Source organism: Littorina saxatilis, unplaced genomic scaffold, assembly GCF_037325665.1.
Source record: "Littorina saxatilis isolate snail1 unplaced genomic scaffold, US_GU_Lsax_2.0 scaffold_334, whole genome shotgun sequence".
NCBI lineage: Eukaryota > Metazoa > Mollusca > Gastropoda > Littorinimorpha > Littorinidae > Littorina > Littorina saxatilis.
This window is the reverse complement of record NW_027126378.1, coordinates 3,245-24,473: the sequence shown is the minus strand read 5'-3', so window position 1 is coordinate 24,473 and position 21,229 is coordinate 3,245. Positions and strand designations below refer to the sequence as shown.

General features: G+C 39.6%; 2 long non-coding RNA genes across 2 annotated transcripts; one reads left to right on the top strand and one right to left on the bottom strand.

The window, feature by feature from the left end:
- The first annotated feature begins 5,144 nt into the window (after positions 1 to 5,144).
- Positions 5,145 to 13,896, top strand: LOC138954818 (uncharacterized). Its single transcript, XR_011451971.1, has 3 exons — positions 5,145 to 5,208; positions 5,929 to 6,155; positions 13,621 to 13,896. It is a non-coding gene; the product is annotated as an uncharacterized lncRNA (long non-coding RNA).
- Positions 13,897 to 17,447: 3,551 nt separating this feature from the next.
- On the bottom strand, positions 17,448 to 19,581 carry LOC138954815 (uncharacterized). The gene is made up of 3 exons (XR_011451969.1): positions 18,845 to 19,581; positions 18,336 to 18,510; positions 17,448 to 18,015 (listed from the first exon to the last, which is right to left on the bottom strand). It is a non-coding gene; the product is annotated as an uncharacterized lncRNA (long non-coding RNA).
- Between the last annotated feature and the right edge of the window lie 1,648 nt (positions 19,582 to 21,229).

The window sequence follows — 21,229 nt, the reverse complement described above, 5'->3', positions numbered from 1 at the left end:
TTGATGAAGGAGAGAGACAGCAAACGATTGGGATGCTTAGAGCTGGCCAAAGCCAGGGTTGTGATCGCTACTTTTTAAAAAGTAGCCGCTACTTCTCCGCTACTTTAGTAAAATTTGTAGCCGCTACATTTCCGCTACTTTTTTACACAAAGTAGCCGCTACTTTTCCGCTACTTTTCAAAAAGTAGCCGCTACTTTTTCCGCTACTTTTAACTCCACACAAGCAGTAAACACAGAACAAGAAATCAAAGTCAGAATACATTTTATTTACAAAAATCTTCACTAAAAAACAAAAGTTAAAACGATCACGCAGAGCAGATTGTTTATCACATCTTTCACACCTTTCACACCTTTCCGCCATTGTATTTGATGAGGACTTTGGCCTCAAAATTACTGTCTGTTACTCTGCCCCTGTTAGGGGTCAGGATCAGTCCTGCGGCGCTGAACAGCCGTTCAACCGCAGCAGAGCTGGGCAGAGTTGTGTTACTCCGCAGGAAAAGGCTCTTCATCTTGGTGTTGGTGTGAAGAGAGTGCAGTGATGGCTGAACATCGTTTGCTCTTGAGAATGAAGTGTGAAGTGTGAACTGAGTGTGAATGATCGATCGATCATTGAGTAGGCCTATCGCGATTCAAAACAATGTAACTTCCGGTGTAACTTTCGGTGAGTATTCGCCGAAAACACTCGTTAGCAGCTCATAAATCTGTGACCACGCGATCAACACAAATGTCCCTAAAAGATTACACATGTAGCGGAATTTGTAGCGCAAAATCGCTATTCGCTACAAAAAAATAAGTAGCGCCGCTACTATTTCGCTACTTTTACAACTTTCGAAAAAAAAAGTAGTTTACCGCTATTCGCTACTTTTTTTGTAGCGGCGCTACATTTTGTAGCGGAAAGTTCCGCTACATCACAACCCTGGCCAAAGCATTGAACGTGATGAACACTGAACGTTTTCCGAAATCATTGCGCTTGGACTCAGTCACTTTTTAAAATCAAATTGTCATTTCATGATGTTCTATTCAAAATCAATAAAGCGAAGGTTTATAAACACTAAAATGGCCAATAGATAAAATATTCAAACATTGGAAACATTCACCACTGAGTTGATTTTTTGTGATTTTTTAAAGTTCAGTTTGCGGAATTTATGCCTCTCGGTATAGATGCCCATATAGCGAGTACAATTGCGTACCGATCTGTCTAAAATCTGTACCATTCTGTTTAATTAACATTCTGCCGGTAAGAAAATGTCTTTTTCAAGCACCTATGATACATGCTGCCGTGTATTGGCAGAAGGCAGTAAGTCCAAATTTGGTAAAAATGAGATTTTCATATCATAATGCAGAGGGGAAAAAGGCGCATCTTGTGTCAAAATTTCTAAGATGTGCGATTAATATGTATGGACTTTTTGAAGAAGTAAGTCCACTAAAAACATTTAATCGAAGGATAAAAATCGGCAAATGGAAGCAAGTCCAGGGACTTTCTGTTTTCATGTTTGCACTGGACTTACTTTCTTGCAAGCCTCAAAACGAGTTTGCATGGTTTAGCGCTCTATGTCCATTAGCCAATCGCGTTCACCCTTTTGTAATCCTGACTGCGGTTAACCAATCAGAACTAAGCTTATTGTATCATTATTTCCCTGGCCTTTGTCGGGGAAAATGGCGATGAGAGCTGCTTCCGACGTGTTCAACTATCCGAAGCAACAGTAAGTTGGTTTGTTTGTTTCATTTTTGTTGTTGGCAGTTTTGCGTTCCGGTCTGAAAATAATGACTCTCTCTCAATAGGTGTATGGGAATTTACAACGACAACACTGATTTTCTGACTGATTTGGGTATTCCAATGTGCACTTGCATTACGGAGCTAGCAATTAAAATGCCATAGTTCAAATGCCCATTTATTATAGTTTTGTTGGTGTACGCTACTTCTACCGTGACTTCTTGACTATTCACTTTTGCTATTTTCATTATGATATTTATGGACGCATTTAGCGTGTTTCTAATACAAAGAGATAGTTGTTTTGATCTAGAATGAGTGACTTGTGGTCTTGAGCACAGTATGACATTATACTGGAGGAATTGTTCTCCGGTCTCTTTGTGCTTCCAACCATCAGAATAAGTATTATGTCCTATTGTATTTGACAGAAATGTGATTCGAAGTGGGACACTGAGGCAGCGACGACAGCTGCAGCACACAGTCTGAGGGATACTCGCCACCACTGCCCCTTTATGTTCAAGGGCCCAAAACAAGGTATGTTTCACTGACACAGCCAAAAATAGCGTGCAACATTTTTTTCATTCCTTTCTTTTCTCGGGCTGAAGAGGTATATTTTAAAACGAGCAACATCTTTACATCATTTTCGTTGCAGTAGTATTAGTATCATCAGCAGCAGCAGTAATCGTTTGTCATTATAGTAGCCCGGAGGGGGGGGGGGAGGTGATGTGCGCGGGAGAGGAAAAGGATGATGTGAAGGAGGGTGGGGAGGAGATTTGTCAATAAAATGTCTCACTTTTGCTGGCTTTTTCATTTGACAGATGTGTAAGCGTTGCTGGCAGGTTGCAACTGCGAGATACAACCACCTCGGCTTGCAGGAGAAGAGGCCACAATGGACATTGCCCAAATGAAAATGCCAGCAACATACGACGGTTATGGGCCAAAGAAGAGGAAGAGGAGTAATACATGTACTGACAACTTTCAGTTTGACAATAACAGATGATGAGCGCAGAGATGCAGAACGTGGGGACAAGGAGGGGGGGGGGGGGGGAGGTGGGGGGATTGTATGTTGTTTGTTAGTTATCCGAACAGGCTCATGGAAAAAAAATCTACATCCAGTTAATCGCTGTAGTTGATAATTGTCATCAGTCGGATGGCAGAATGTCAGTGGATAGTTTTAGAAGGGATGTAGATTGTAACTGGGGTAGATGGGGTGATAAATGAATATACTACATCATAGTTTGCAGGTTTGTGGTTTTGCTAGTTGAAGACTCAACTACAATGTTTGTAGACAGTGTGTGAATTACTATGTAAATGTGGCGCGCATTGTGTACAACTACAAATGGTTATATAGTTCATCACACAGTTTTCAAGACTAATTAAACAAATTTTGTTCAAAAGTGGAACACTTCAGCTGAAAGTCAACACTGCACGATAATATTGTTAACTCTGGAATAATGGCGGTTTGTCAAACCATTTCTTTTTGTCACGCTGTTGCTTTAATTTTGTGTCCTTTGGAAATCAAGACTGCACGATTATCTATTGTTAATTCTGGTATAATGGCGGCTTGTCAAACCAGTTCTTTTTGTCATGCTGTTGCCAAGTTAATTTTATGTACTTTGGAAATCAAGACTGCACGATGACCTATTCTTAATTCTAGTATAATGGCGGCTTGACACACTAGTTATTTTTGTCATGCTGTTGCTTTAATTTTGTGTCCTTTGGAAATCGTTAGTCAAACTCAATAAATAAAACGTCTTATTGTCAGATCCTGTATTCTAATTCTTATTAGCAAACGAAAGCGAGAAAGACAGTGAGAAGGAAAGAAAAAGTGTGTGTGTGTGTGTGTGTGTGTGTGTGTGTGTGTGTGTATGTGTGTGTGTGTGTGTGTGTGTGTGTGTGTGTGTGTGTGTGTGTGTGTGTGTGTGTGTGTGTTACAGACAAGCAGCAAGATAAAAAGCGTATGTGTGTGTAAAAGGTTTCTTAGATTTTTATTTTAATGTTAAAAGACTTGCGTTCAAGTCAATATTTGTCTTGTGAATATCAAAAGAGAGTATCAAGACTTGTATTTAACATAATGGTCTTTTTAAACGATATCAATGACACAATAACGGATTAACAATTCAGTTAATCATGAGTGAGCGACCACAGAATTATAAGCAAAACGAGGAACCAAGACAAAGACTAACTTGAGCATGTGTTGAAATTTAAGAAAACGGGAACATTTGTCTCAGTTTATCACAACAGATAATACAAATTGTTTACCAAGGAAGTTGTTTGTGCATTCAGAAATTCACGAAATCACTGGACGTAAAGTCACATTTGAAAAAAAGTTCCAAAAGCAGTGTTGCGTGTATTTTCTTTAACTTTCAATTTTCGGAGATAACAAATTAGCAGAAAGCAGTAGGCCTAAGTCCACTTGCTGCTCTATGCCCTTTTCTCAGCCAGATATATCGACCAGGATATAATATGGCAGAAAGCAGTAAGTCCAATGCTGCTTTTTGCCAATTTTTTAAATAAGATTTAAGTCGGGATATAATTTGGCAGAAAGCAGTATGTCCTATTACTGCCTTTTACCATTATTTTTGAGTGAATGAGTTTAGGAAATTAATTCGGCAAAAGGCAGTAAGTCCACAAAAATCATTATTTTTAAGTGATGAATCAAAAGAGGGTTTTAATATTCATAGCAGAAACGCACAATAATGCCCTACATGTTATCAGCAAACAAAAAAATCATTTAAAGCTTTTCATTCCAAAACAGTGATGCAAACAGAAAATGTCGATTTTCTCGAAACTATGTTTCATGGACTTGCTTCCTTGTGCCTTTACACGGCAGCATGGGTCTTGGCAATGATCGCATTCACGTCTTGCACAACTCTTACCAGTTCGCTCCCTTACCCATCGTAAGCTTGCCCGCCCCCTGCAGTTACCACTGACCAATTATCTAATTATCGAAAAAAAATTGGTTATTTTACATTGGATGGGTCGGACAGTGGATATATCGATAAACTCATATTTTAGACACACTTTATGACAGAAACAAGCTGGGTTTTTGTTATAAGTTAGTTATAGGAATGCATTATTAGGTCCAAAAAAATAAATTGTCTGTTAATGGTAACATAGGCCAAAAAAATAGGGTCGGAAGGTCCGGATTTGTTTTTCTTTTTTTTCCCCAAAAAACATATTTTTAAGTTATTTTACCAAAAAAAAAAGAACTTTTTTTTTCTCTCAACATTTTTTATTTTTAAAGGGATAGTGTCCGCCGGGAAAAGGCCTTCAGATCGCTTTCAAAGCTTCACCATAAGATTCTATGTTACAAATAATGCTACCATCCACGAGGAATAACTTTACTTTGCAAATTCAACAGTTTTGATAGCTAATTGACTGTCGTAAAAGAATCCAAGGAAAGAGCACTCATGTAATGGTTGGGTGATTTCCCTTTGTCCAATTTGTGACAACAATCAAAATGGCGTCTCTCGGCGATTATTTTAGTCTGACAAGGTGAGTGTTACATAGTAAACGTTATCTGACAGAAAATAATGCTTTCAATGAGACAGTCAGTATCTGTTTACAAGTTGCTCTGAGCAGGACTGCAAAGCCTGAATCGATCATGCGAGTCAAATAGCTCTGGTGCACTCCGAATCATTCGCCTTGATACGATAGAGATCATTCAGTACTGGTACTGTGGTAGTACTTAGTCCGATTATCTTGGACATGTTTGTTGCCTGTTGGTGATCCTTTCAAATATATGTCTCTGAAGTTGCACTTTTACTCCCTTACGTATATGCATTGTTAAAACTTCCATTCATGTCACTGATCGATCACTTGGAACAGTAAACGTGCGCTTTGCGTGCAAGACGGAGTTCGAAGCAGTATTTCACCGAACATGAGAGAGCTCTGAAAATCGTGTTTATTCTCAGAATAGTAACCCAAAAGAGAAGACATGCTTATCCCACTGAACAGTGTCGAGGAAATCATTGTCTTGTGCATTTGTTATGTGTGTGTGTGTGTGTGTGTGTGTGTGTGTGTGTGTGTGTGTGTGTGTGTGTGTGTGTGTGTGTGTGTGTGTGTGCCTGTGTGTTTGTGTGTTCTCAGACTTGTGTATGCATGATCACTGTGTGTGTGCGTGTGCGCGTGTGTGTGTGTGTGTGCGCATGCAGGGGAGTATATATGTCAAACTCAAGTGAGCTTTTCTTGAAGTTGATGATGATTTATTTCCAGGCTATGGAAGTTTCATGTTCAAAACAACAACAGAGCTGCCCCTGCAAGAGAAAAGGTGCGGATGCAGGATAGGGAGAGGAATTAGCAGTCTCTATGTGTGGGCAGATGAAGAGGAAAGGACTGGTCTAAGTCCTCTCAAACTGAAATTGGTTTGCTGGGGAAGAAGGCTGATCCAAAAAACAACACCGCCCTCCAAGTCCAACCCTCCTCTAAACTCAATAATTCCAGTAAGTACCTTTTTATTCTGCAAGATTTGTTAGGTGGATGACTTTGTTGCAGGGTATATTAAATAATGACAAAAAGTGAGGTTTGCAGGTCTCAGTCGCAAATTATATTACTGGTGCCTATTGTTTTTTGCTATTCTATTTCTAGTGAATGTGTAACATATATTTATTTCCTATTTTCAGAAGATAATGACAAATAATTAAAATTCAGCTTCAGCATCCAGATTTTGTCAATATATTTTGTGCACTTAAATGTCACTACACACAACCTTTAAGTGTCTCATAAAGAGAAATACTTACTGGACTGGGTGGCCGAGTGGTAACACACTTGCGCTCGGAATCGAGAGGTTGCGTGTTCAGGCCTGGGTCAGGCCGCAATTTTCTCCCCCCTTTCCTAACCTAGGTGGTGGGTTCAAGTGCTAGTCTTTCGGATGAGACGAAAAACCGAGGTCCCGTGTACACTACATTGGGGTGTGCACGTTAAAGATCCCACGATTGACAAAAGGGTCTTTCCTGGCAAAATTGTATAGACATATATAAAAATGTCCACCAAATACCCGTGTGACTTGGAATAATAGGCCGTGAAAAGTATATCTCGCCTAACACGCTTGAGATTTACTGGCCGATGTGAATGCGTGATATATTGTGTAAAAAATGTAAAAAATTCCATCTCACACGGCATATTGTAAACGCCATGAGCCTCCCCAAATAGGAGAGGGTATGTGCGTAGAAATACTTACAAATAAATAAAATAAAAATAAATACAAATGAACAGTCCCCACAATTGGGGTGCTGTACCATGAAACCCCTCTTCTAAAAACCTTTACAATTCAAGATCTCCCCTATTTTAAGACCTTGCGTTTCAGATGTTTAGGTCATAACCTCTGCAAATGTACCTTCATTGTAAGACTTCTTGCTTTTTAAGACCTTATTTTCTCAGATTTTGGGGGGTCGTAAAAGAGGGTTCCACTGTATTCTAAAATATGAATTCTTGTTTACTGTTTAAACTACACCCATTTGCTCTTTGTAAATGAAGGAGATTTTTCAGATTGATTATTTCTGCCTCCATACTGATCTTTATAATATATGACACATTGGCGAGCAGATTCCATGATCAGGCTAAAAATGTAGGAAGTCATAATTATGATGTTTAGGTTTTAGAATTGTGTATGCCTCACACTATTTCACTGCTGCAGTGGTTATGCCATCTCAGAGGCCAGGCAGCTTGGAGCAAGCAGGCCATAAATAGCCTACCCTGCGCTGGCGGCGGTGACCTCTTTAGTAAAGCGGGAAAATGCCAGCTTCACAAAGCCCTTGTTCATTGTACTCTGGAAGTGTACAGCGTGCTGGGCGAGTGTGAAAAAAATACGTGTTTCTTGGTATGAAATGGACTGGTTTGCGTGACTTGAACGTTGGATTACCGTCATCTTGTGTATATTGTTACTCGGATATTCAGGCTTTGTGTATGTGCAAACTAGAGTTCCTGATAGGATTCGGTTTGTTTGATGTTGAAGTAATACTGCTATCGAATCTACCGGCAGGTCGTTCTTTGTTGTATCAAAACGTGCGCATTGTATACCATTTTGTAACCACGCTCAATGTTTATACCAACGACCGACTGTGTTTCTGATGTTGCCGTCAGTAAGTACTTAGTCTAAACTGTGTCATAGAGTGAGAATAAGTTTTTGAGGCTGTTTTTGTGTTTGAGTTTAGAGCAGTTTTGATTCGTTAATCCACGCGCCTAATCAGTGCATGCACCGTTTGGAACAGGCACTCGACTCTAGTGCATTTCATCTGTTCTGTTTTTTGTATTGCTTGTTTTGCGTCCCCCCCCCTTTTTTTTGTGACGTGTTTATTCCTGACTTAATGTTGTGACTGTAATTGTGCTTATGTTCTTGCCTGTCTGTATCAGTGTATATGGTTTTGATTGTTTATTGTTATCAATTTCTTTCAATTTGTAGTCACTCTATTTATTGATTTAAGGTGTCTCAGTTAAGAATGGCGGCAGTGCAACATACAGAAGATCTCCACATATTTAGGCTAAATGCTATGTGCAGAATTTGTGGCAGAAGATCAAAGGCAGCGAAGGACAAACATCATACCATTAGGCATTGCAAAAACTATGCATCAGGGTTGTTTCAGTTTCACGGTATTCAAGTTTCTGAAGAAGCTAATGGCACCACTTTCTCAAGTACATTGTGTGCAACATGCGCTGTTCGTCTCAGCCAACAAAAAAAACCCTAACATTCCACCTCAAGGATTCTCAAAAGCAATGCATAGTACCATTGAACAAACAAAAGTGATGTGGACACAATACAACTCCAAAGTGGAAGTAGCTGACTGTAGTGTGTGTAAAACGTTTGCCGAACAAATGGCCGGTTGTCTTAAAAAAAAAAAAAAAGCCAGTGAAAAAGCTGCTAGTCCGCAAAGAAAAAGCACATGTGTTGACAGTACTGATGCCTGTACAAGCACTTCTATTGTTGAAACCTTTCAGCCACAGTGTTCTTCAACACCTGAAACAAAAACCGCAAGCCGTGTGGTCAAAAAACGTCTGTTCGACCTGCTGACATCTCGCAAGGGTACGACTCAGAGTCAGAGTGATGTAAGTACTAACAATGACACAGTCGTCGTGTCAGCTGCTTCAACATCATTTCAAACCCAAGCCCCAGCAGAATCAAACGATAACACACCTGTAGCAAAGTCTGTATCTCAGTCACAGAAAGCAACAGATACTAACACTGTTTTGTCAAAAAACAAACCACAAACCCAACTCCGCCCAATAGAACAGTTGCAAGCACCTTTGACAAAAAAAGAGGAAGAGTATTTAACTGGCTTAGTTAGGGTGAAACTGGCACAGTCAGATGACAAGAAGACGTTGGTATGTAAGACAAAAGCACAGCCACTTGTCCTAAAGAAAATTGTGAGAGCGAAAAAGTCATCAGCGCTAGTTTCTACTCCAATGAGGAAGAGAAGAGCAAAGGAAATTGCCAACTTGAGAAAAGAAATTTCCGGTTCCACGGAAGCTGACATAATAAAACAACAAAGCACTGAACTCAAGCACACTACAAAGCGCAAAAGGGATGACATTCTGAAAACAGCTGGGTTGGGACAGGCACGCGTCTCTTCAAAATCAGCAGCTCAAATTAGAGCAAAACTGTCACTTAGCTGGGCAAAACAAAGGCAGTTGCGAAAATTAAACAAGGCAATGGGAATAAAAATGGAGTGTGAGAAAAAGGAGAGGGAATTTCAGGAGGGAGTGCTTTGTGGGAAAATAGAAGTTTACACATTACGTCTCTCATGCATCAACAAAGCGACAAAGAAAGAGGAAGTTAGGGGCATTCCCGTGTCTTCTATTGTCAGCTGGCCCAAGTTTGTAACGGATCTCTTAGACCAGTACGACAAGAAGAACATGCTAACATGGCATAACAACACCTTGCCAGAAAATGAAATTTGGGTTAAAATCGGGGGTGACCATGGAGGGGGGAGTTTTAAAGTTGTTCTTGAAGTAGCAAATCTCCACAATCCAAATGCGAACTCAAAGTTGGTTGTGATGACTGAAGCCAAAGATTGTGCTGAAAACCTTGAAAAGATTTTAGGCAGCACTATTAAAGAGGGAGTTAGTGCTGTCAACGGCATGATGTGGAAAGGAAAAAGGCTGCGAGTGTTTATGTTTGGGGATTATGATTTCCAGTCAAAAATGTATGGACTGTCAGGAGCCCAGAGTAGTTATCCATGTCTTTGGTGCAAGACTTCCAAAACGCAAATGCAATGGAGTCCAAGAGAAAAAGCCCCCAAAAGAACGTTAAGAAACATGAAAGAAGACCTCATAGGGTACCAAGAATCTGGCAGTGACAAAAAACATGCCAAAGACCACTACAACGTCATTCGTGCTCCAATATGGGACGTCAAAGTGAGTCATGTAGCGCCGCCTTACCTTCATTTGCTCCTTGGTGTTGTGAACAAACACCACGATCTTCTTGCAAATGAGTGTCACCAGCTTGACAAGCAAATAGCAGATGCCCTTTCTAAAATAAAACTGAGTGAAGAGCGTTTGGTGGTGATTGACAACACTACCAAAGCATTCAGAAGGTGTGTCAGAAAAATGTATAATCTCCGAGAAAAAGGGAAACTTAATCTGAAAACGTTTCCAGTCTTCGACAGATCTGAAGGACCAACAGTTGCAGGGGTTACTGAGATTTTGAATAAGCATAGCATAACACCTCAGGCCTTTTTTGGTGGTAGCTTCAATGGGAATCACTGCAACAAATACATTAAAGATGAAGTGATTACTGCCGTAGCAGACAGCGTAGAAAGAAGGGCATTTATCCTGACAGATGATTATGGCGTGCACACCCTTGCAGGTCAAATCAAAGACAAACACACCCGTTTGAACAGTCTTTACTCCAGTGTGCACAGGCTTGTGTCACACACAAAACCAGTTGGGAAAGATGACCTTCCTGGCATCCAAGTAGCTATTTCTGAATACATGGAGTTCTACAGAGGTAACGTGTGCCTTGACAACGTTAATGTCATCCCAAAGCAGCACATACTTGAAGCACATTGTGTAGAGTTTATGGACAGGTGGGGGATGGGGCTTGGTTTGATGGGTGAACAGGGCGGCGAAAAAATACATTCTGACGTCAACAATTTGAAAAGGAGAGTTTGGGGCATGAAAAACAAGGGACAGCAACTTTGCCAGTTAATGAAAGAGCAACAAATTAAGACCTCACCGATGCTGCTTGACACCCCGCCAAAAACAAAATCCTAAACAAGAATGATAAAAAGTCATTGAGGCCTTTAGCATATTGACACAATAACAGCTCTAAAACATTGTTTTTTGTTGTTTGTTTTTCTTCTAAAATTGTACATATTGTTTTTTTTCTTCTTCTAACAATGTACATTGTGTTTTTGTTTTGTTTTTCTTTCTAAAAATGTACATAGTGTGTGTGTGTGTGTGTGTGTGTGTGTGTGTGCTGTGTGTGTGTGTGTGTGTGTGTGTGTGTGTGTGTGTGTGTGTGTGTTCATATGCGTGTGAGGGAATGTGATCCCGCGTAAAGAGTGTGTTTACACTCACATTTGAACCGTTTAGTTTGAAATTACACCCACTCTATTCCATTACAATGCACGTCATCTTTTTTTTCTTCAGCATCTCAGAGAAATAACAACCCCAACTGTTGTTGTGTTGTTTTGTTTCGTTTTGTCTGTTCTGTTTTGTTTGCGATAATGAAACAAACGTTAAATTGTCGTCGGATCGACGAGTTTTCTTTCCTGTGGTATATATATACAAGTTTGTGAGAACAATACGAGTGAAAAACTGTGTTGAAAAACTTTCAAATCGACTTGTGTGCTGCTATTGGATTACTGACCAACAGTTGCAGGGTCAGGTAGGCTTTTTGTTTTTTTCACATGCAGCTAACAATTTGCATGAACATGTATTGAAAGACCGTTTTTTCTTTCTTTTATATTACAGGCATTAATTGCACTATTTTGAATTATATAAACGCAAAACAAATTTCACATGCGCACCATACGCATGCCTATAATATGTTTTTAAATACGACATTAATTAGTGTTCTTTTTTTGTGGCACATTTAGGATGGTTTGTTTACTGTGTTGTCTTCTGCCGTCTTACATACTGTGCCGTTCCTGTTTCTTTAAATGCAACATGCACATGTTTTTCAGAGTGTAAAGAGTGGCATAATTATATACTTGAGGAGCAAACACTTTTTCTAATTCTCTCATTTACCCTTTCTTCTGTCTGGAAAATTGTGGCATGTTTTGTTTCATACTATTGACATACATGTATTATCCGCCTATGTGTTGTCGGGGTATAATATCATGTGGCACTTCGCGCGGATTTGGGTGAGCGCGCGCGAGCTACGTTTTTTTTTCTCCTGTGGTATATTATATATACAAGTTTGTGAGACTTGTATAGGAGGGCCGTGAGGTAAGCTTTTTTGTTTTATTCACATGCAGCTAACACTGTAACATGAACAGTTTTCTTTCTTATATGTTACTGACATTATCTACACTATTTTGAATTATATACTTATATAAACGCAAAACAAATTTTACATGCGCACCATCAATGACTTCTACTAGTAGTCCTTGGCATAATATGTATGTAAATATACGACTGTATATACTCTACTGTTTGTATATTTCGTAAAGTGTTGTATATATGTATTATGTACTTGGGGATTACCTTTGTCTTTATCTTTCATTATTTTGTGTTCTTTTATTGTGGCACATTTAGGATGTTTTGTTTACTGCGTTGTTTCAAGGTGTTTCATTAAATGCAGCATGCACATTTTTTTTCAGAGTGCAAAGAGTCGCATAATTATATACTTGGGGGGGGGGGGGGGGGAACACACTTTTTCTAATTCTCTCATGTATCCTTTCTTCTGTCTTGTGAATTGTGGCATGCATTGCAATAAATACAACTAAACACACTAAAAACATCAGTTCCGAAATGCTATCTCTCTGCTCGACTGCTATCTCTCTGCTCGCGGCATCCAGGTTATCAACACAGCATAACAGAGAGCTGGGGCCACGCACGCTAGCGCTGCAGACAAAGAAGAGTGCAGGTCTGGCCCTATATATATTTCAGGCGCCAGTGTGGGCGGAAGGGGTTGGAGGAAGGAAAGGGTAAATCGGCAGGAGGAGAGTGGTACTGCCGGTTATTTTTAGCTGGTGGCAGCCTGGCAGAGAGTACCTCACACGGAACACAGTGGCCTTGCAGTTCAAATTCATGTCTGCCTTCCTGTTCAATTGTTTAAAAATCAAGACAATCCCTGAGACACATTTTCCAACCACATGTCACACAGCAGTTCTGCTTGAAACATCAGAATCGAATAGTATACCAAACAGGCCTTTATGCGGTTTAGCACTTGACTACTGCTGCTTCAATACGACTTGTGGAGAAAAAAAATTAGAGATACAGTGGAGCCCTTCTTTTAAGATATTACAAACTCAATTAAAGATCAAAACTTGACTAAATGTAAAAAGCAATATGTGTTAGAATGGAGGTTATAAACAGAAATCTGAGAAAGTAATGTCTTAAAAGACAAATGTTTAGAAAAAAGGCGGGGGGGGGGGGGCAAACTTAGGTTTTACTGTTCAATGCATGGGTAAACTGGGCATTCATTCTAAGTACCTAAAGATGTGTAACTGGCACTTTCTCATCAGTAGTACTGGAACACATTTTTACACTGCCACTGGTCAGTGTGTCAGAATGCCAACAATCTGGAAAGCCTATGCCTACAAGTAAATCCCCCCCCCACCACCACACACACACACACCTTTTACTCACACCTGCACCCCATTACATAGATGAATAGATTACAAATACTATTCTTTTACTTTTTATTTTCACACTTTTTCTTGCATTTGGTTCATGTTTATTATTTGAAGTTTGAATCTGAATCAAGCGTCTTTAGTGATGGGTGGTTTTGTGTTTATGCTCCAGGACTTCAAGGCACTGGTGCTTGATGACAGCAGGCTCCCACTGGCCCACACACAGAGAAGAGATTGAAGATGCCCTCGCCCTGGAAGAAGAAGAGGATGGGAATATCAATAAAACAAAACGATACGCAACATTCACACAGCTTACATTGTGGACATACATGGGTGCCAGCTTATTCTTCTTGTCTCAGGCTAGGATTTGAGTTGTTCTCAGTTCAGGTTGATAGAAATGAGTCAGTCCTTGCAAACTTTGGATGTATATTAAATGTAGGTCAAATACATAGCCTAGCTGCCAGAACTGTATTTGATGTGGTACTATTGACCTAGTTTCTGTTGCAATGATGATGCTTGTAACACAACTATGCCCCTGTGTTGTGTGTGTTGTTTATGTGTTTGCTTGTCCTAGTTGTGTGTTTGTCGTGTGCCTGTGTTGTATTTCTGTGTGTGTTCCCATCTCCCACCAATTGTGTGCTTTGAAGACTGATTGCCCTCATTTGTTACCTCCCTTGTTGTGGTAGGAAACTGCTGTACAGTTTGGTGAGTACATAGTGTCGCGGGCGCAAACCGCGGGCTTAGAGAAAATAAAACAATTCACTCGCACCGCGCCTCACACACAAGTACCCACAAACTCTACATGATTCGCACCTCACTCATAAATTGTAATAAAATCTCCAAACGTAAAACGCTCAGTTTAGGGTTCAGATAGACAGGAGAGCAAAAGGGAGAGAGAAAAAAGAATGAAACAAAAAAACAGTTCATCTATTTATAAGATTAAATTCAACATGTAACCAACAAACAGTTTACAAAACAATCAATCAAATCACACTCCAGTGGCCTGGTGGGTTCTGAAGAACGAAGAGCCACACAAACTTAGTATGTAGAATTGTTCGATGAACATACAGTACGTTGGCCACATGAAATACCAGTTAATATATGAAGAAAAAAACCAAATCGCGCACATCAATAGAACTGTTTCAGTGTGTCATTACACTGCCGAACGGCGACCCCCCTTCCACGCAACACCCAAGATATATAAGTAATAACTTAGCCTGTGTGACGGAGAAAAGTCCCGTTATTGTCTGCGACGAATGGAAGCAGACGACGTTACGCAGCGCCTCGCTGACGAAGAACAGCCCCCACAGACGTTGCTCACTGACGTCCAGTGTGGAGGTCTCCGCCTGACGATCCTGCGGAAAGTTGTATAAGGCGAAGGCAGGAGAAACCCGGATCCATCGGCCTGTAACTCCTCCTTAGATGTCCACGGGTCGGGATCAACAGTTGTCCTCTTGTGATGGACCCCATGGCAGTAGTAGCAGCAGTAGTAGTAGCGTAATACTGGTGCGACCATTACCTACATCGGAAAAGTGTGTCAAGACTTTCCGACCCTACGATTTCCCGACTGCCATGCGGGCAGAGAGGAAACCGTAGATCAGTATGAAAACCATCAACATCATCACAACATCAAACGACACAATGGCAAGTTATAACCTGAGTTATGGATTCCTATCCATGCCATTGCATAAATTCCAGCGTCAATTCTATCAATAAAATATAAAGAGAAAAATAGAGAATACAATGGGGCAGAGGAATATTCTTAATCAAGTCATTCAAAAGTTATTCACTTTACAATATCAATTTTACATTGCCTTTGAACAACATTTTGACAACAGAAGATTGAAACCACACATACATACTCAGAAATCAAACAAATGTTTAGGAGTTATGAAATCAGTGTTTTTTTAAAGTTTGGCCATGCATCTTCTTCATATCACTTCATTGCAATTATATATTCTTATGTCCAAATCAACTGCACTTCACTACCCCCCGCGGGTTAGGGGGAGTCCCATATTGGTTGGGACGAGAAAGAATTTACCCGATGCTACCCAGCATGTCAGGGGCGGACCTAGGGGGGGGGGGGGGGGGGGGTTGTAAAGGATTGATTCTTTTAGCTCATTAGAACACGCGAGTGCCGAGACTACTAGATAATCACGTCACGCGGGTCCGAGATTACCGGGACTATCTACGTCAGAAAGAGGTACGTCATTTCTTTCAGCCACAATTCTTCCTTTTATTGTAGACTTCGAAGGAAAAGAAATGTCTGTCTGATTAAGGCTGGAGAACACACCTGAGGCCATATTTCAAAGTGGTTAGGCAGTTTTAAAGGTTTGTTTTTATGTTAGTTCAGTGTTTTGTTTATCAGGAAAAAACAAAATGAATAGAGCTTGTCGCGCAAACTTTTGAGATATGGACTGAAGTTTGAGCATAGGTATGAGATTTTTTCACGCAAACCCTACTGAAGAAATTGTGATATTGTATTGTGAATATGTTAACAAAAAAACAATCGGATGATCAGAAACTGAAGAAGAGAAATAGGGAAGCAAAATAGAACATCAAACATAGTGATTTTACAGGTGAATTTGAAAAAAACCCCTTATGTATCCATTTTTGAAGCCCAATTTGAAGCATGGAACACAGTCAAACATAAATTAAAAGTGTTAAAGTGGTTACAGTGTTCAGAAATAGTGTTAAATAACAAGTTGAGTTATCCCTCTTCACAAATTTTAAGAGAAATACACCTCTTGTCGCGCAAAATTTTGAACTGTGATGCTTTTACTACCCCCACCCCCTACTCAATTTTCAGAAAAGAGTGCATATGTGGCCTTTTCTGCGAAAAGGGACCTTGTTGACAAATTTATCGATTTTGAGTTTTGGATTTTATTTGAAAGACTGTTATATTTAGAACGTGATGTGAGAATTTCAGACCTTCAAATTTATTTTTCACGGAGTTATGACCCTTTTTTGGAGATACCCCCAAAATGACTTAAAATGGCCAAACTTTTAAAAACAAACTTTTGCCGGGAAATAGTAAGTTCAATCATCTGCCGTTATTACTTGTATGGTTTTAGGTCAAAATAATGTTTCATTCCAGAGTTATTGCCCTTTTTGTAACGTTACCCTAATTTTTACTTTTTCGTCTTTTTCTATCATTCTCTCCTCCCATGCAGAAGAAACAAGTCGCGTAAGGCGAAATTACTACATTTAGTCAAGCTGTGGAACTCACAGAATGAAACTGAACGCACTGCATTTTTTTCACAATCACCGTAGTCCGCCGCTAGTGCAAAAGGCAGTGAAAGTGACGAGCCTGTTCAGCGCGGTAGCGGTTGCGCTGTGCTGCATAGCACACTTTACTGTACCTCTCTTCGTTTTAACTTTCTGAGCGTGTTTTTAATCCAAACATATCATATCTATATGTTTTTGGAATCAGGAACCGACAAGGAATAAGATGAAATTGTTTTTAAAACGATTTCGTAAACTTAATTTTAATCATAATTTTTATATTTTTAATTTTCAGAGCTTGTTTTTAATCCGAATATAACATATTTATATGTTTTTGGAATCAGAACATGATGAAGAAATGAAATAAAAGTAATTTTGGATCGTTTTATAATAAAATAATTTTAATTACAATTTTCAGATTTTTAATGACCAAAGTCATAATTAATTTTTAAGCCTCCATGCTGAAATGCAATACCGAAGTCCGGCCTTTGTCGAAGATTGCTTGGCCAAAATTTCAATTAATTTGATTGAAAAATGAAGGTGTGACAGTGCCGCCTCAACTTTTACAAAAAGCCGGATATGACGTCATAAAAGACATTTATCGAAATAAAAAATAAAAAATCTGGGGATTTTATACCCAGGAACTCTCATGTAAAATTTCATAAAGATCGGTCCAGTAGTTTAGTCTGAATCGCTCTACACACACACACGCACAGACTGTGACACACACACATACACCATGACCCTCGTCTCGATTCCCCCTCTATGTTAAAACATTTTATCAAAACTTGACTAAATGTAAAAACAATCAGCCATATGATTTTTTTTCTCGAATATTTCTTCTTCTTTCATACTACCTCTCCCCCCGCCATGTTCTATTCTTTCTTCACCCACGCACATACAAACACAAACTATTTGAGGCTGTCTGCTGAAAACAATACACACACACTTGTCGACTTGAAGTTGTGGTACTTCTAAATTTCATAACAAGGATTAATTGTTCAGTTTCCTTGGTAAATACAGCTTCCAGTTGTAGAAAGTAACATATGGTGCTGTGTGTCCTTGCACACGTGGGTCTGTCAGTCTGTCCATCACTTCACTGAATTGAAAATGTCATCCGTGCACTCTGCTATCGAACGTCTCCCTTTACTTTCAACAAACTGAAATGCCAATCAGGGTCGAACTTGATGTGGCCGACGATCAAGACATTTTCAAAATGGATTTGTGCTGTTCATTCACACACAAAACTGCATGCCTAAGTATTGATGCACCATGCCGAAGACTGAAGTTGCTACCCTCCTCTGTACCCCTGCCTCATTCGCAAGGTAGACGATTTGCTTCTCTGAAACAAAGGCAACCACAGAGTTGATCAACATATTATTTACTAACCACTATTTGCACAGCTCAAGTCTGGTTTTGGGTACCTGTCCACTTGCCATTTCTAAGCTGGTATGGTATGGTGACATTATCGAAAATGTAGTGTGTGTGTGTGTGTGTGTGTGTGTGTGTGTGTGTGTGTGTGTGTGTGTGTGTGTGTGTGTGTGTCTGTGTGTGTGCTTCTTTGTTGGAGAAAACAGCACATAAACACAAATATAACTGTATTGCTCCCCCCCTTTTTTTTTTAAAGTACTGACAAATTGTAAAGTATTAATATGTCTTTACCTACTGAGCAAAGTCCCAAGGGTAAACCATGCTGATTTCCTTGGAACTGGAACCGGCTGGACATTGCTGTTGCCCCATTCTGTCGAACACCTGCTTTGTGGCCAGGAACTTCTGTCTTTTGTTGTTGCACTGTCCGGTGAATTGCTGGACTTGTTTGCTGTTCCACGCCAGCAAACTGAGAGAAAGAGAGTAACATTGGTTAAATAAAAAAAAGAGGAGTTTAAAAACATACTACACGTACACACATACCACCACCATCATCATCATCATCATCATCATCATCATCATCATCATCATCATCATTGTCATTATCATCTCTCTTCCTCTATCTACCCCTCTTTCTTTCTCTCTCTCTCTCTCTCTCTCTCTCTCTGTCTCTCTCACACACACACACACACACACACACACATACAGAAACCCTCACACAACACACACACACACACACACAAGCTGCGCGCGCGCGCACACACACACACAAAACACACACTGCAGTCTATATGGTAACTTACCTGAAATTGTAGCCTGTCATAGATCTAAGTGGAGACAGCAAACGGTAAGAGCAACAGGTTCTCATTTACGATGTCCGGGCATTCAAACGATCAGGAAGAGGAAGACCTTGCTTCGCAATAGGCCTATGCTCTTGGAGAACTCTTTAACCGATTAGTAGTGTGCGTTGTCATCATGAACCTTTACAACACCATCGTGATCAAAGTAGATCTGCTTCGACTTCGGAGTCACAAAATAATGTCCGGGCGAAGTGCAACAAAATTATTCTGAATTAACAGCATTGACCTCGTCAACAAAATCGTTGTCTTATCCCAAAGTGACTTCTGTCAGCAGAACATTCCGTGTTCAACTGAGAAGACTGACTTGCCCTTCCACTATCAGAATTCACAGCTGCAAAGAACAGAATGCCCCAGTCAGTAACCACTGATCTAAATATCAGTAACTTTAGCAAGGGAAGCAACTAAAGATGTAAACGGGGAGTAACTGTTCTTCATCGGGCAACTGCATTTGTCGTCTGCTTTTTCGTACAGTGCTACGGTCGCGTGAAAGTCAGATCTACCTGAACTATGCGTATAGATCCGTCTAGTGAAATGTAGCTGTGTGATGATTTGGCTACATCACTTTGCTGAATGTGCTTCCAGATGAAAGTTTATATTAAGCTTACTGTCAAACATTAAAAAAAAATAGGTAAGTTGTTTTAACTTGACCAAAACTAGCGACGAAAAATTTTTTCTCGAAGCACAACAAAACACTCTGTCGGCATTTTCGGCATCATCGCAGTCAACTTGTCATCGTGTGTTTTTCCTGAGGAGGAATGAACATAAACATTTGTAGAAGTTTGTAATGTTGATCCCAAGACTATTTTCCATTACTTTAAATTGCTGTTCATTGTACCATCGCTGATAATTCATTGAACATTTTAGAAATTCAACTTGAAGTGGGCATCAGTCAGCACAGCAAAGTTTGTTTACATTTTGCTCTAACTTTGACCCCGCGTTTCTCCAATCAGAGGCTTAGCTCAACAAGGTCCCTTTTCGCAGAAATGGCCACATATTATCTTCCAAATAGACAAGCAAGGTAGTCAGATGATCAAAACTTCAGAACAAAAATAAGGAAGCAAAATAGAACATGCAACATAGTGATTTAACTGGTGAATTCAGAAAAAAACACTTTTTTACTCATTTTATTAGCTGAATTTAAAGCTTGGAAGACAGAAATAAATAAATTAAAAGTGCAAAACTGGTTACAGTGTTCAGAAATAGTGTTAGATACCAAGTTGAGTTATCCCTCTTCATCACAGTTAAAAGAAACGCACCTCTTGTCGCGCAAAATCTTGAACTGTGATGCTTTTACTACCCCTACCCCCTACCCATTCTTCAGAAAAGAGTGCATATTATCTTCCAAATAGAAAGGCAAGGTAATCAGATGATCAAAAACTTCAGAACAGAAATAGGGAAGCAAAAAAGAACACCCAACAGAGTGATTTAGCTGTTGAATTCAGAAAAAACCCACTTGTTTACTCATTTTATAAGCTGAATTTAAAGCTTGGATGACAGAAAAAAATAAATTAAAAGTGCTAAAGTGGTTACAGTGTTCAGAAATAGTGTTAGATACCAAGTTGAGTTATCCCTCTTCATCACAGTTAAAAGAAACGCACCTCTTGTCGCGCAAAATCTTGAACTGTGATGCTTTTACTACCCCTACCCCCTACCCATTCTTCAGAAAAGAGTGCATGTTATCTTCCAAATAGAAAGACAAGGTAATCAGATCATCAAAAACTTCAGAACAGAAATAGGGAAGCAAAAAAGAACACCCAACAGAGTGATTTAGCTGTTGAATTCAGAAAAAAACCACTTGTTTACTCATTTTGTAAGCTGAATTCAAAACTTGGATGACAGAAAAAAATAAATTAAAAGTGCTAAAGTGGTTACAGTGTTCAGAAATAGTGTTAGATACCAAGTTTAGCTATCCCTCTTCATCACAGTTAAAAGAAACACACCTCTTGTCGCGCAAAATCTTGAACTGTGATGCTTTTACTTCCCCCACCCCCTACCCATTTTTCAGAAAAGAGTGCATATTGTCTTCCAAATAGAAAAGCAAGGTAGTCAGATGATCAAAAACTTCAGAACAGAAATAGGGAAGCAAAATAGAACATCCAACATAGTAATTTCACTGTTGAATTCAGAAAAAAACCACTTTTTTACTCATTTTATTAGCTGAATTTAAAGCTTGGAAGACAGAAAAAAATTAAAAGTGCTAATGTGGTTACAGTGTTCAGAAATAGTGTTAGATACCAAGTTCAGTTATTCCTCTTCATCACAGTTAAAAGAAACACACCTCTTGTCGCGCAAAATCTTGAACTTTGATGCTTTTACTACCCCCACGGC